Here is a 15,125-nt window from a genome sequence, read left to right on the forward strand (position 1 = left end):
AATCACATAGATAGTTAATACTCTGTACGCTACAAAAGCCAACAAGTGAAAATTAAGTTTCTAGATTACGTTTCTAGATTACGTCTCTAGGTCACAATCATAGCTGTAGTCCAGCTTCTTAGACGTTGAAGGCAGTCTGGATGTCCCACTACAAGATGCATAATTAGATCAACAAGTAGCACTTCCTTATGTCTGTCTTCATACATTCCTTTTTGATATATGCCCCATGTGCTATTTAGATACTGTCTGGACATGTAACGACTCAACTAGATCAAAATAATCGCTTGTCCACAGCATGACTACAGGCATGTCTACAACTTTATTAATCAGCGACATCCAAGAGAGGCACAGTAAAACATGATGTGCCTTTTTCCTTTTTAAAATGCTTAGTTTGCCTTAGCGGTGGCAATTAAAGGACTAAACCCACGAATCACATCAGGAAATATCCAGGGGAAGAAGTAGAGGCTGTAGAGACAGGAGGAGGCAAAGCTGGATGCTGTCGGCAGACGTTCAGCTACACTGTGAGTGGGGTTGTCTCTCCTACACGGTGAACTACAACCTTGCCTTCAAATAGAACTCTTTAGAACGTTCAGACAAGAGGAGTTCCCTTCACTATCACAGCATCCGAGAGCAGAGCCCCCTTAGTCAAACCATAAAGAATAACAATTCAAATGGAACTCGTTTCGATCATTGAAACTCTTATCAATAAAGAAGAGGATAGAGACTAATAGATACTAGATAAACATGGCAAAGAGGCGTGTGCAATCGATCAAGAAAGTGCAGCTGCTTACAAGTGTTGTCCCACGTGACCAAATATGGTACTGTCCTTAATCCCGGACACAAACTCCAAAAAGGTTATGAGATGCAGTGTAGTGTAGTGATGACCTTCAGGGAATCGGGGATGTGTGGTGACTCAATTTGAGCAGGTTTGTTACAGTTACAGTTGTTACAGTTACAGTAGTTGATAAAAAAAATCTGGTGATACAGCCAACTTTAAAAAGGTCCATGTGCCCTGGAGTGGGAACGCTTCCATGCAGGGATCTGCATAAGAAGGTGAGGTGCGACCCTCTCCATTATACAAACCATTCAATTGACATTAGGATTAAACATTGTTTGTTGTTTTGGTCTAAACAGACCCTCATCAGACAATGCTCTGTAGGGAACTCTGTCCATTTTTGTTGAGATCTCTTGAAGTAATCAGTGATCTCTCCACCTGGCTTTTCTACTTTCACAACTGTCACCCACTCACTCACTCACTCACTCAAAACTGACAAAGTTTCCTCTCAACAAAATAAGTCTACCCTTAAAGACCAGCTGCAGCTGAGCTGGTGAAATAGTTTGTATATCAGTCATTAGCCTGTGTTGTCTGTGACGATGATGTTGGGTTGCCATGATTGACCTTTACAACTGGGACACACTCAAACACACACACTCACACACTCACAGGGACTGGGACATTTGCTGGAACGGAACAGAAAACTGAGCTCTCCCTCCCACTCCTAATGAGTCTTGTGACATTGGTGTCCAGATAGCAGGCTGAGGCTCCATTCAAATACTTGCGTTGGAGTTTCCCTTGGCGTCACCATCAAGTCTAAACTAATAAAAATAGCTGAAGCTATGTGTGTACTCCCTGTTCCAACCACATCCCATCAACTGAGAAGGCGTCGGTACTGTTCCTCCTTTTAAGGAAACACACAGACACAGGAGGCGATGTTAGTTGATGGTAGCTGTGTCGTAGTAGCTAGCGTAGCTGGGAATGAACAGGAACAGAATACAGAAACCATGGTTTACCCTAGCAAATACCTGCTTACTGCTGCTATCCAGAGACACGGGCTGTGTCCCAAATGGCACTCTATTCCCCTAGGCCTCTGGTCAAAACGAATGCACTATGTAGGGAATAGGGTGACATTTGGGACACAGCCCGGCTAGCCAGAGACAAGATGGGATCCAGGAACAACTTTTGTTTCCGTGATGATCAAAGAATCAGTTTTCCATAATGCTAATAGCCATTGTGTGTCTACAAGCTGCAGGAGAGGAAAGAAGGTAGAGTAAATAAAAGAAAGTCGGCCTAATTAGGTCATAAGTAATGGATGACATATCTGACTGTGCAAATGAAACATCTACAGTATCTACCACGTCCTCTTCTGCTCCAAAGGGACCTTAGGGGCTCCAAAGGGATCTTAGGGGCTCCTGAATCTATTTCTGTATCCCTATCCATCACATAATCTGTTCTGAGTCTTACTGTGATGTCACCCATGGGGGAAGCGAGAAATCACAGAATTCAGGGCTTCTTTTCATGCCAGCACATTCAGTTGATTCTAGTATCCTAGTGATTTAGTCATGTCTGCTAATAGACATCTGTTTGGGACATGGTGGCCTTTCTATGTCTCTAACATAGCAAAACTAGAAGGGACAGTTATTCTATTTATATGTGGTATAAGTGCACTGATGGTAAAATGATGTCTGATGAATGACACCATTTTCCAGCTAGGCCCATGTACCAGCTAATTCTAGGGCTACAATACCTCCTTTGCCAACTGGCCTGGACCCTTTATTGTCGACACGGAACCCCAGCCGATCCATCACGACTGGACTGCCGACGTGATCACCCGATGTGGTCTCAACAGGCTATTCTGTAACGATATCGCCGAAGAACCATCTACTGGCCCCGGCCAGCTAGCTTTTCTGAACGCTGTGTCCCCTGCTCGCCTAGCGTAGTAGTGACTACCGAACGGCACCCTGACTCACCTATTGCTTCTCTTTTGACCCCATGATCACTCGGCTACACAGCTGATGCCCCCTGGACTGTTTCAATAACACGGTACCTCATTTTGTTTACCTGTCGGCCCCAGCTTTGAACTCGGGTCATGTATGTACCTAACTGACCTGCTCTGCCCATTCATCACCATTTACCCGTTGTTGTCTTAGCTCTTCAGATCAACACCTGTGATTGCTTTATGCCTCTCTCTAATGTCAATATGCTTTGTATACTGCTGTCTTGACAAGTTATTTTGTTTTATTTCACTGTAGAGCCCTCCGTCCCGCTCAAAATGCCTCTTTTGTCCCACCCCACACACATGGAGAGACCTCACCTGCCTTAACTGGTGCCTCCTGAGACGAAACCTCTCTCATCGTCACTCAAGGCCTAGGTTTACCTCCACTGTACATCCTACCATACTGTCTGTACATTATGCCCTGAATCTATTCTACCACGCCCAGAAGCCTGCCCCTTTTATTCTCTGTCGCCAACGCACTAGACGACCAGTTCTTATAGCCTTTAGCCGTACCCTTATCCTACTCCTCCTCTGTTCCTCTGGTGATGTAGAGGTTAACCCAGGCCCTGCAGCCCCCAGTACCACTCCTATTCCCCAGACACTATAATTTGTTGACTTGGTTTGGTTTCCTGCATGTTAGCATCAGAAGCCTCCTCCCTGAGTTTGTTTTATTCACTGCATACTGCATACTCCACCAACCCTGATGTCCTAGCCGTGTCTAAGTCTAAAGGCCACCAAAAATTCAGAAATTTCCATCCCTAACAACAACGATTTCTGCCAAGATTGAACTGCCAAAGGGGGTGGAGTTGCAATCTACTGCAGAGATATTCTGCAGAGTTCTGTCATGCTATCCAGGTCTGTGCCCAAACATTTCGAGCTTCTACTTTTAAAAATGCACCTTTCCAGAAATAAGTCTGGAATAAGTAACAGATATAATATGCAACAGAAATAAGTCTGTTGCCACGTGTTATAGACCCCCCTCAGCCCACAGCTGTGCCCTGGACACCATATGTGAATTAATTGCCCCCCATTTATCTTCAGAGTTTGTACTGTTAGGTGACCTAAACTGGGATATGCTTAACACCCCGGCCGTCCTACAATCTAAGATAGATGCCCTGAATCTCACACAAATTATCATGGAACGTACCAGGTACAACCCTAAATCCGGAAACATGGGCACCCTCATGGATATCGTCCTGACCAACCTGCCCTCTAAATACACCTCTGCTGTCTTCAACCAGGATCTCAGTGATCACTGCCTCATTGCCTGCGTCCGCAATGGGTCAGCGGTCAAACAACCACCCCTCATCACTGTCAAACGCTCCCTAAAACTTTTCAGCGTGCAGGTCTTTCTAATCGAGCTGGCCTGGGAATCCTGGAAGGATATTGACCTCATTCTGTCAGTAGAGGATGCCTGGTTATTCTTTAAAAGTGCTTTCCTCACTAACGTAAATAAGCATGCCCCATTTAAAAAATGTGGAACTAAGAACAGATATAGCCCTTGGTTCACTCCAGACTTGACTGCCCTTGACCAGCACAAAAACATCCTGCGGCGTATTGCATCAGCAGTAGCCCGCAAATAGCACCCGTGATATGCAACTTTTCAGGGAAGTTAGGAACCAATATACACAGGCAGTTAGGAAAGAAAAGGCTAGCTTTAAAAAATATACATTTGCATACTGTAGCACAAACTCCAAAAAGTTCTGGGACACTGTAAAGTCCATGGAGAATAAGAGCACTTAAATGCCACTCACTCTAATCTCCCTAAGATTAGAGTGAGATTTGCCCCTGTGGATAACCATTTCCTTTCCCATTCAATGTCACATTTATGCCATTGCTTAATAGAATTCTAGACAACTTTCTATTCTACTGACAGCCCACCACTGTTCTCTGACAGGTTCATGCACCAGATGAACTGTTGGACCAATTGTCCAACGCCCTATGGGACTCACAGCTGGTTGTGGTACAGCCTGGAATCGAACCACCATCTGTAATGATGCCTCTAGCACTGAGATGCGGTGCCTTAGACCGCTGCGCCCCTGAGGAGCCTGATGTATTTAGCATACTGTACTAGAGGTCGACCGATTAATCGGAATGGCCGATTAATTAGGGCCGATTTCAAGTTTTCATAACAATCGGAAATCGGTATTTTTGGACACCGATTATTATTATTTTTACACCTTTATTTAATCTTTATTTAACTAGGCAAGTCAGTTAAGAACACATTCTTATTTTCAATGACGGCCTAGGAACGGTGGGTTAACTGCCTCGTTCAGGGGCAGAAGGACAGATTTTTACTTTGTCAGGTCGGGGGATTCAATCTTGCAACCTTACAGTTAACTCGTCCAACGCTCTAACCACCTGCCTCTCGTTGCACTCCACAAGGAGACTGCCTGTCACGCAAATACAGTAAGCCAAGGTAAGTTGCTAGCTAGCATTAAACTTAACTTATAAAAAACAATCAATCAAACAATCATAATCACTAGTTAACTACACATGGTTGATGATATTACTAGTTTATCTAGCGTGTCCTGCGTTGCATATAATCTGACTGAGCATACAAGCAAACAGGTATCTGACTGAGCGGTGGTAGGCAGCAGCAGGCTGTAAGCATTCATTCAAACAGCACTTTCGTGCGTTTTGCCAGCAGCTCTTCATTGTGCGTCAAGCATTGTGCTGTTTATGACTTCAAGCCTATCAACTCACGAGATGAGGCTGGTGTAACCGATGTGAAATGGCTAGCTAGTTAGCGGGGTGCGAGCTAATAGCGTTTCAAACGTCACTCACTCTGAGACTTGGAGTGGTTGTTCCCCTTGCTCTGCATAAATGTTTTTTTTTAAATTGTCAGATTAATCGGTATCGGCTTTTTTGGTCCTCCAATAATCGGTATCGGTATCGGCGTTGAAAAATCATAATTGGTCGACCTCTATACTGTATATTATGTGTATTATAGGACAGCATCCTTATTACATTTCTAAAGATGATAATATTGTAGCGATCCTCGGTATATAAGCCATGTTACAATTCCCACCAAGTGGGTGGGAATTGACGTCAGCGACCTGGGTTTACTTTCCTGCTTTGCTGTTTGCTGCACTGGTGTCAGAAGTGGGATGGAGGCTATTAGGCCATCGGGAACACATGGCCCAAACATGTCAGGGAGCTGAGTAGTCGAAGCACAGGGACGTGCCTTCCCGTTCGGAGAGGGCAGTGTAGTGACGCTCGCTATATGAGACACGTTACAGTTCCCAACAAGTGGGTTAAAGGATTTTGGCAATGATGCCATTTATCTACTTCCCCAGAGTCAGATGAACTCTTCGATACCATTTTTTATGTATGAAGGAAGTTAGAGGTCGTTTCGTGAACCCATGCTAACTAGCATTTGCGCAATGACTAGAAGTCTATGGTATCTGCTAGCATGTTATCAGTTACCATAGACTTCAGGTGCTTGTGTTAAAGCAAGTAAAAATGGTATCCACGAGTTCATCAGACTCTGGAGAATTAGATAAAGGGTTTCATTGCCAAAATCTAGAGTATCCCTTTAACCCTATTGATGCGATGTGTCGGGTGTTTGCCTTTCACATCAGCTTTCACACCCTGCCACGCCAGTTGATAGAATATCATAAACTAAATTTGTGCTAAATGGATTTACAGATTTTGACAGAGGAAACATGATACTATTGGCAATATACAATGTTGCTCTCTATACATGACTCAAGTCTGGAGTTTTAGTTGAATGCTGTGTTTGTATGCATGCTCAACTTGACTTAACGCTTAACTTGAATGCACTTTTTCCCATAAAACAACGGGATAGATCTTAATTTCTCTGGTGACGAGAAACAGTAATAAGCAGACACAACTGTTTCAATCAGCACAATGTGTACAGCTTTCTGTACGGAAGGAGGGTGCCAGCATCTCATCCTTACCTAAACATGTAATTCAATTCACATTTCTAAGCTGACCTTATGGCAGTGAAACAATGAGACAGCGGGTAGCAAGTAACCCAGAGGTTAAGGTCGCTGATTCAAATCAAAAAGCCGGCAAGGTGAAAAACTCTACTGTTCTGCTCTTGAGCAAGGCAGTTAACCCCCAACAACAACTGCCCCCCGGGCACCGATGATGTCAATTAAGGCAGCCCCCCGCACCTCTGTTATTCAGAGTGGTTGGGTTAAACACTGAAGACGCATTTCGGTTTAATGCAATCAGTTCTGAAACTTACTAGGTGTCCCCCTTTCCCAATACTGGTGCACTCTGAAGAGAGAAGCTTCAGAGTTTCACTGAGGTGAAACACACTCGCATGATAACCTTAGCTGAGACCTGAAGTCTTGGTTTAGCTCCTGGAGCAACTGCCTTGGCTTTAGCTCAGTTGTTTTACACAGTCTTATGGCACACAGGAGACAAGCGTTTTAACACTGACACAGGTTAGAATACTAAGACACAAAAACACAGACACACATATATCAGAAAGAGACAGCCTTGTGCTCTTTTTTCTCCAATGAGATTCACAAATCCCTTTCTCACAGTCACTGACTAACTAGAAAAGTGGATGATCTTCTATAGGAGAGAGAGATAGTTGTAGCCAGAAACCATTCCTGGTCCCCAGGAGACAAGCTCATTGTTCATCAGGAGACGATGGCTCAACGGCTCACACACATACACAATGAGGCACTGGCTTTGGTCTCCATAACCACTACCATCTAAGGAATAGGAGCCTGACTTGGCATGTACTCTGCGGCACACAGCTTTTCCACTGCAGGACGTCTGCTTAATGTATGACAAACAGAGTGTTAAGTCAAATTATAGTATTCGCTGCCTGGGTCAGGGTAGAGAGAGCGTGCACACACACACACACACACACACACACACACACACACACACACACACACACACACACACACACACACACACACACACACACACACACACACACACACACACACACACACACACACACACACACACACACACACTGGCCTGGGTAAAGCAGATGTGAGAACTTCTCATCCACAAGGAGAGGGGGAAAAATACACTACATGCACACTCTTGACATTCTCTCAACCAGCTTCAAGAAATATTCACCTGGAAAGCATGTCAATTAACATGCGTGCCTTGTTAAAAGTTAATTTGTGGAATTTCTTTCCTTCTTAATGCGTTTGAGCCAATGATGGAGGGGTGGTATACAGAAGACAGCCCTATTTGGTAAAGCTAAACGTTTCTTCAAGTGCAGTCACAAAAACCATCAAGTGCTATGATGAAACTGTCTCTAATGAGAACCGCCACAGGAAAGGAAGACCCAGAGTTACCTCTGCTGCAGAGGACAAGTTCATAAGAAATTGCAGCCCAAATAAGTTAGACACATCTCAACATCAACTGTTCAGATGAGACTGCTTGAATCAGGCCTTCATGGTCAGATTGCTGCAAAGAAACCACTACTAAAGGACACCAATAATAAGAAGAGACTTGCTTGGGCCAGGAAACATGAGCAATAGGCATTTGACTGGTGGAAATCTGTCCTTTGGTCGGATGAGTTCAAATTTGAGATTTTTGGTTCTTTGTTCTTTGTGAGACGCAGAGTATGTGAACGGATGATCTCCGCATGTGTGGTTCCCACTGTGAAGCATGGAAGAGGAGGTGTGATGGTGTGGGGGTGCTTTGCTGGTGACACTGTCTGTGATTTATTTAGAATTCAAGGCACACTTTACAAGCATGGCTACCACGGCATTCTGCAGCGATACGCAATCCCATCTGGTTTGCGCTTAGTGGGACTATCATTTATTTTTCAACAGGACAATGACCCAACACACCTCCAGGTTGTGTAAGGGCTATTTAACCAAGAAGGAGAGTGATGGAGTGCTGCATCAGATGACCTGGACTCAACAATCCCATACCTCAACCAAATTGAGGTGGTTTGGAATGAGTTGGACTGCAGAGTGAAGGAAAAGCAACCAACAAGTGCTCAGCATATGTGGGAACTCCTTCAAGACTGTTGGAAAAGCATTCCAGGTGAAGCTGGTTGAGAGAATGCCAAGAGTGTGCAAAGCTGTCATCAAGGCAGATGGTGGATACTTTGAAGAATCACATTTTTTGGGGGGTTACTACCTGATTCCATATGTGGTATTTCATAGTGTTGATGTCTTCACAATTATTCTACAAAGGGAAAAACCCTAGACGTAGACGTATCCAAACTTTTGACTGGTACTGTGTGGTGTAATTCCTAGGTATTTTTTATTTTTATGTTACTGGCTGGCGTACTTAAGGCATACTTGCACAGACTTAAATCAACAAAATCCATGGGTTTCAGCTTACTCTTACTTCATGATTGAGGAATGCTCAATTTACCATTTCTTTCTTTTCGCCATCCCGTTTTGTACTGCAGGTCACATATTTCCAATGGGCTCCACTTGGTTGTGTGTGTGTGTGTGTGTGTGTGTGTGTGTGTGAGCGCGAATGTGTGCCTGTGTGCACGTGCATGCGACTATAACTGGGGTGATGAATGCAGAGAGTGGCCTTCAATTACACGCCTTTAAAGCCCAAGAAAATACTTCAAACAAGTTGAGACTGTCTGTGGCTGCTTTCATATCACCAGACTGGCTTCATGCTCATCATCATGTCTGGAATAAGAGTTCTTACTAACCAAGCTTCAAAAACAAAGAGTCTCTGATGATTCACAAGGTGTCTGAGGCATGTGATCTAGTTTAGCAGTCGAGACCATGGCGCAGTTACAAGGCTAAAATAGCCTAAGGCCTGGAATCAATCAGTAGCGCAGAAGATCAGCGTTATAGCGTGATTTAAATTTAAAGGCAATGTTTCCGCGTTCGCTGAGACTGCATTCACGGTAAACGCTGCATATGTCGACTCAGTTGAAAATGACTTTTAAATTTCAACCGCGCTACAATGCAGATCTTCGGCACTACTGTTTGAATCCATCCCTAAGTCTTTCTTCCCTTCGAAGGGAATGCAGAAGGCAGTTAGCATCTTTGGTAAATGGATGTTGTAAAAGATGTACATTTATTCTTTCTCTAATTATATTCAGATTGAATAAGGGACAAATAAATCTTGAGAATCTGAAGAATATGAAAATAAACGTTTCTTCATTGTTTCTTAACTTGCTACCAAAAACTCTCCTCCCCTATTTATATCATTTCCCTTGTATCATTTCATTATTAAGCATTATTTAGTCATAACAATCAATATAGCGGTGTCAAACTTTCCCTGGCTGCCACTACTCTTGCTGATTTTTTTTTATCTGTCTCATCTAATAAAATGATTCTGAGGTAAGTTGAATTAATATTTAGTATTTTATAAAAAGGTATAAATATTATCTAATTAAATGTCTTTAAATGTTTTTATATCACAGCGCCTTCAGAAAGTATTGACACCCCTTGACTTATTCCACTTTTTGTTGTGTTACAGCCTGAATTTAAAATTGCAAAGAAATTGCTTAACAAGTCACATAAGTTGCATGTGTTTAACATGATTTATTAATGACCACCTCATCTCTGAAGCCCACACATACAATTATCTGTAAGGTCTCTCAGTCGAGCAGTGAATTTCAAACACAGATTCAACCACAAAGACCAGGGAGGTTTTCCAATGCCACGCAAAGAAGGACACCTATTGGTGGATAGGTAAAAACTTGAATATCCCTTTGAGCATGGTGAAGTTATTTATTACTCTTGGGGTGGTGTATACACCCAGTTAGTACAAGGATACAGGCGTCCTTCCTAACTCAGTTGCCAGAGAGGAAGGAAACTGCTCAGGAATTCACCCGAGGCCAATGGTAACTTTAAAACAGTTACAGAGTTTAATGGATGTGATAGGTGTGGTTAATTTCTGTATTATAATCGTGATAAAAAAGTTAATAGTAGAATTATGGGATAATTACACTGGATGTTAATATAAATGTACATTCTGCCAATGTTGTTAAATTGAGGTTATTTTTACTTTAAGTGATAGGGCCAATTTGAATCACTGAGCAATGTCATTCTAAATTTTGGTTGGATAATTAATTGGGTTTTTGATTATGATTTGGAAACTGAAGGATTGATTTGAGTTTAGTATGTTAATAACTATATGAGTGAAGCAATTGATGTATTAGGGATTGATTGTTCTGATTGCTGTTATGAACTAAAGTTATAGTTACTCCACAATTACTAACCTAGATGACAGAGTGAAAAGAAGGAAGCATGAATAGAATCAAAATATTCCAAACATGCATACTGTTTGCAATAAGGCACTAAAGTACAACTGCCAAAAATGTGGCAAAGAAATTAACTTTATGTCCCGATTACAAAGTGTTATGTTTGGGGCAAAACGTAACTGAGTACCACTCTTCATACTTTCAAGCATGGTGTTGGCTGCATCATGTTATGGGTATGCTTGTCATTGGCAAGGACTAGGGAGTTTTTTTTAGGATAAAAAGAAACAGTCCATTATTACTAAGAATAGAACTAAGCAGAGGCCATATCCTAAAGGAAAACCTGGTTCAGTCTGCTTTCCAACAGACACTGGGAGACAAATTCCCCTTTCATCAGGACAATAACCTAAACAAATATACACTGGAGTTGCTTACCAAGACGACACTCAATGTTCCTGAGTGGCCTAGTTACAGTTTTGACTTAAATTGTCTTGAACATCTATGGCAAGACTCGAAAATGGCTTTCTAGCAATGATCAATAACCAACTTAAATATATTTAATTCATTTTGAATTCAGGCTGTGGAACAAAATTTTGAATAAGTCAACGGGTATGAATCGTTTCTGAAGGACCTGTATACCATTAGGGGAGCCTAAAGATAAATAATCCACTTGCTTAGAGATAAAATAAAAAAAATGTAATCCGTTTTTAATTAATAAAGCAGTCAAATTGAAGGTGAGTGTGTTGGGGCCCTCTTATTTTTCTTCATAGTTTGTTTGATATCTACTTTTTTTAAAATTATATATTGTTTTACCAAACCTTGCTTTTTTCCCCGCAGCAATTGGAAATTGTACTTAAGGGGTACTAGTTATCTACTATCCAACGTTACCCTACTGAGTCAATAAACTAGTAGAACTGTGTTGCAATTATCAATTTAAAGAACATACAGTAAACATGGGAAACATTTTATGTGAAATCGTTTCATTTCATACTATGGGGTATAACGTATTATTCTTGAACTATACCCGCAGCCTAGCTTGCAAAAAGCCTCGAATTTCTTTGGAAAATGGGATGCGCACAAAATCATGGCAACTGAGTTATGGCACATATTCTCGCGTGTGAAATGAATACATGTAAAGTTCATATCTAATTCAAACGTACCTGTCCTGCAGAAAGCCAAGTTCAGTTGTTTCTTTATGTTCGATGTCAGAAGCTTCGGAGAGAGTTGAAACAATTGAGCTTTTATCCATTGGCTCTGGTGCAGTTTTGGCTCCTCCTGTCCCGTTCACATTTCTAAGATGTTTAGGCTACATTGGCTATTTCTCTCTCTACTTGTGGTCATCTATGTGTATCGGAGACGGTTGGCTTTTCCTAATAATGAAACGCTCACGATAAAAGCAATAAAGAGTTGTAATGTATTTTTCTTCTACAAAAAAGTAACTATTGCTTTCTAATATGATGAAACATCCTTATATATGTTTCAGTCATTTAGCAGGTGATTTTATCCAGAGCAATTCATCTATTTTTTTGTTATTTAACCTTTATTTAACTAGACAAGTCAGTTCTTATTTACAATGACGGCCGGGAAACAGTGGGTTAACGTCCTTGCTCAAGGGAACATCCACAGATTGTTTTACTTAGTCGGCTCTGGGATTCGAACCAGCGACCTTTCTGTTACTGTTCTAACGCTCTTAACCGGTAGGCTACCTGCCACCTTATCTCCACAATTAAACTTCACCAAAAAATGACAAATCGTGTTTTTGAAGAAATAAATAGAAAACAATATTGAAAGACTTTGGCTGTTCTCAACAAATACTGCGAAATAATGGGACGAAACTTGGCACTATGCCATTAGTCTTGGAGCTGTAGCTTTCATATAGCAGCATTGGTATGTGACAGATGTGAAATGTACAAAAATGTGGCAGGGCAAAGAGAACAAGGGAGGGAACCATGATGTCGTCCAGGTGGGAATGTTGTCTGATTCATACTTTAGAAACGGATAGGCAGACTATAGGTGGGAGACCATCCTTAAGAGCTAATACCTAATTCAAAGGGTATTGAGGGAACCATTACTGCTTTCAATAAAGCTGTAGGCTAATAATTACATAGTTAATTACCAACCATACTGGCAGCTATTGGATGCAGCTATTTCAGGTCAGAATATACAAACTAATTAGAGTGGCGAGTGCTGCAAGACCAATAACTAATGTGATTGTGAGAAAATGTACCAACAAATAAATATACTGTGTAGCTTACTTATACTGTGCTTGCAAACTGGCAATATAATCAGTTTAAAAGGAGTTTTATTAAGTGAGATGGGAAGTCAATGCAGTAATCTAAAAAGAATCTGAACCACGCCGAAATGTATGAGTAAATAAAAGTCTATAAAAGCCCTTTCCAACAGCTGACATCTCTCTCTCCTGCCAGAACACAGAGCTACAGTAGCCTCCCACCAAACAAGGACATGTTACTACTCCAACAGTCAACAGCTAATTGAAACTCCTCTGTCCACCTAAATAAAAGAGCAATCATATTCAAAGGTTGCAGTATATGTACAAAAATATGTGGAACCTGTTCAAATGAGTGGATTCGGCTATTTCAGCCACAGCCGTTGCTGACAGGTGTAAAGTTGAGCACACAGCCATGCAATCTCCATTAAAAAAAACATTGGCAGAAGAATGGCCTTACTGAATAGCTCTACTGAATAGCTCAGTGACGTTCAACGTCGCAAAGTCATAGGATGCCACAACAAGCCAGTTCGTCAAATGTCTGCCCTGCTAGAGCTGCCCCAGTCAACTATAAGTGCTGTTATTGTGAAGTAGAAACGTCTTGGAGCAACAACGGCTCAGCTACGAAGTGGTAGGCCACACAAGCTCCCAGAAAGGGACCGCAGAGTGTTGTCCTCGGTTGTAACACTCACTACTGAGTACCAAACTGCCTCTGGAAGCAACATCAGCACAATAACTGTTTGTCGGGAGCTTCATGAAATCTGTTACAATGGCTGAGCAGCCGCACACCATGCGTAATGCCAAGCGTCGGCTGGGGTGGTGTAAAGCTCACTGCCATTGGACTCTGGAGCAGTGGTAATGCGTTCTCTGGAGTGATGAATCGCGCTTCACCATTTGGCAGTCCGACAGACGAATCTGGGTTTGGCGGATGTCAGGAGAACGCTAGCTGCTCGACTGCATAGTGCCAGCTGTAAAGTTTGGTGGAGGAGGAATAATGGTATGGGGCTGTTTTTCATGGTTCGGGCTAGGCCCCTTAGGTCCAGTGAAGGGACATCTTAATGCTACAGCATACAATGACATTCTAGACGATTCTGTGCTTCCAACTTTGTGGCAACAGTTTGGAGAAGGCCCTTTCCTGTTCCAGCATTATAATGCCCCTGTGCACAAAGTGAGGTCCATACAGAAATGCTTTGTTGAGATCAGTGGGGAAGAATTTGACTGGCCAGCACAGAGCACAGAGCCCTGACCTCAACCCCATCAAACACTTGTGGGATGAATTAGGACGCTCACTGCAAGCCAGGCCTAATCACCCAAAATTCGTGCCTGACCTCACGAATGCTCATGTGGCTGAATGGAAGCAGGTCTCCGTAGCACTGTTCCAACATCTAGCGGAAAGCCTTCCCAGAAGAGTGGAGGCTCCTATAGCAGCAAAGGAAGGACCAACTCTCTATTCATGCCTATGATTTTGGAATGAGATGTTGGACGAGCAGGTGTCCATATACTTCTGGTCATGTAGTGCATGTGTAGGCCTATAGTACATACACAGTACCCTCCCAATATGCTAAACAGATCTAGGTTCAAATAATTATTTAAAATCTTGCTTGACCTCTCTGGAATGCAAGTAAGGCGTGTTAGGTTTGCACCTTTTTTGAATTTTCTATTGGTTCCTGCAAGCTCAATTTAAGCACATGGGGGAATAAGAATCATATTGTACACCATACTCCTCATTCTTGTTAGCCTGATCCCAGGCGACAGTCTCACACCCAGAACTGATGGTTTTTGTCAGTCCCAGTCTTCTCCTTCATGCCAAATAACTCAAACAGCCACTCCCCCCTGTATCCGCCTGTGTTCACCCTGACGAAAAGGTTCATTATCTGTTGTCGAGGTTCATTATCTTTGGGCTTTGCTCATTGCAGTTCACTTGACTGTATCATGATTCAGGAAAACTCTAGCTCCAACAGGTAGGCACACTTTCTTAAAGGAACACTCA

General features: G+C 42.4%; 1 protein-coding gene across 4 annotated transcripts in view; it reads right to left on the bottom strand.

Moving 5' to 3' along the window:
* Positions 1–12,801, bottom strand: part of LOC110524730 (non-muscle caldesmon) — a 55,160-nt gene extending 42,359 nt beyond the window's left edge. For all 4 annotated transcript variants that reach the window (XM_090233934.1, XM_090233918.1, XM_090233885.1 and 1 more), the window contains exon 1: positions 12,069–12,801. The gene's annotated coding sequence lies outside the window, so the exon portion shown is untranslated. The remainder of the gene's footprint in view (positions 1–12,068) is intronic.
* Positions 12,802–15,125: the final 2,324 nt, after the last annotated feature.

The sequence above is a fragment of the Oncorhynchus mykiss genome, chromosome 1 (assembly GCF_057628025.1).
Source record: "Oncorhynchus mykiss isolate SJ-2025 chromosome 1, ASM5762802v1, whole genome shotgun sequence".
NCBI lineage: Eukaryota > Metazoa > Chordata > Actinopteri > Salmoniformes > Salmonidae > Oncorhynchus > Oncorhynchus mykiss.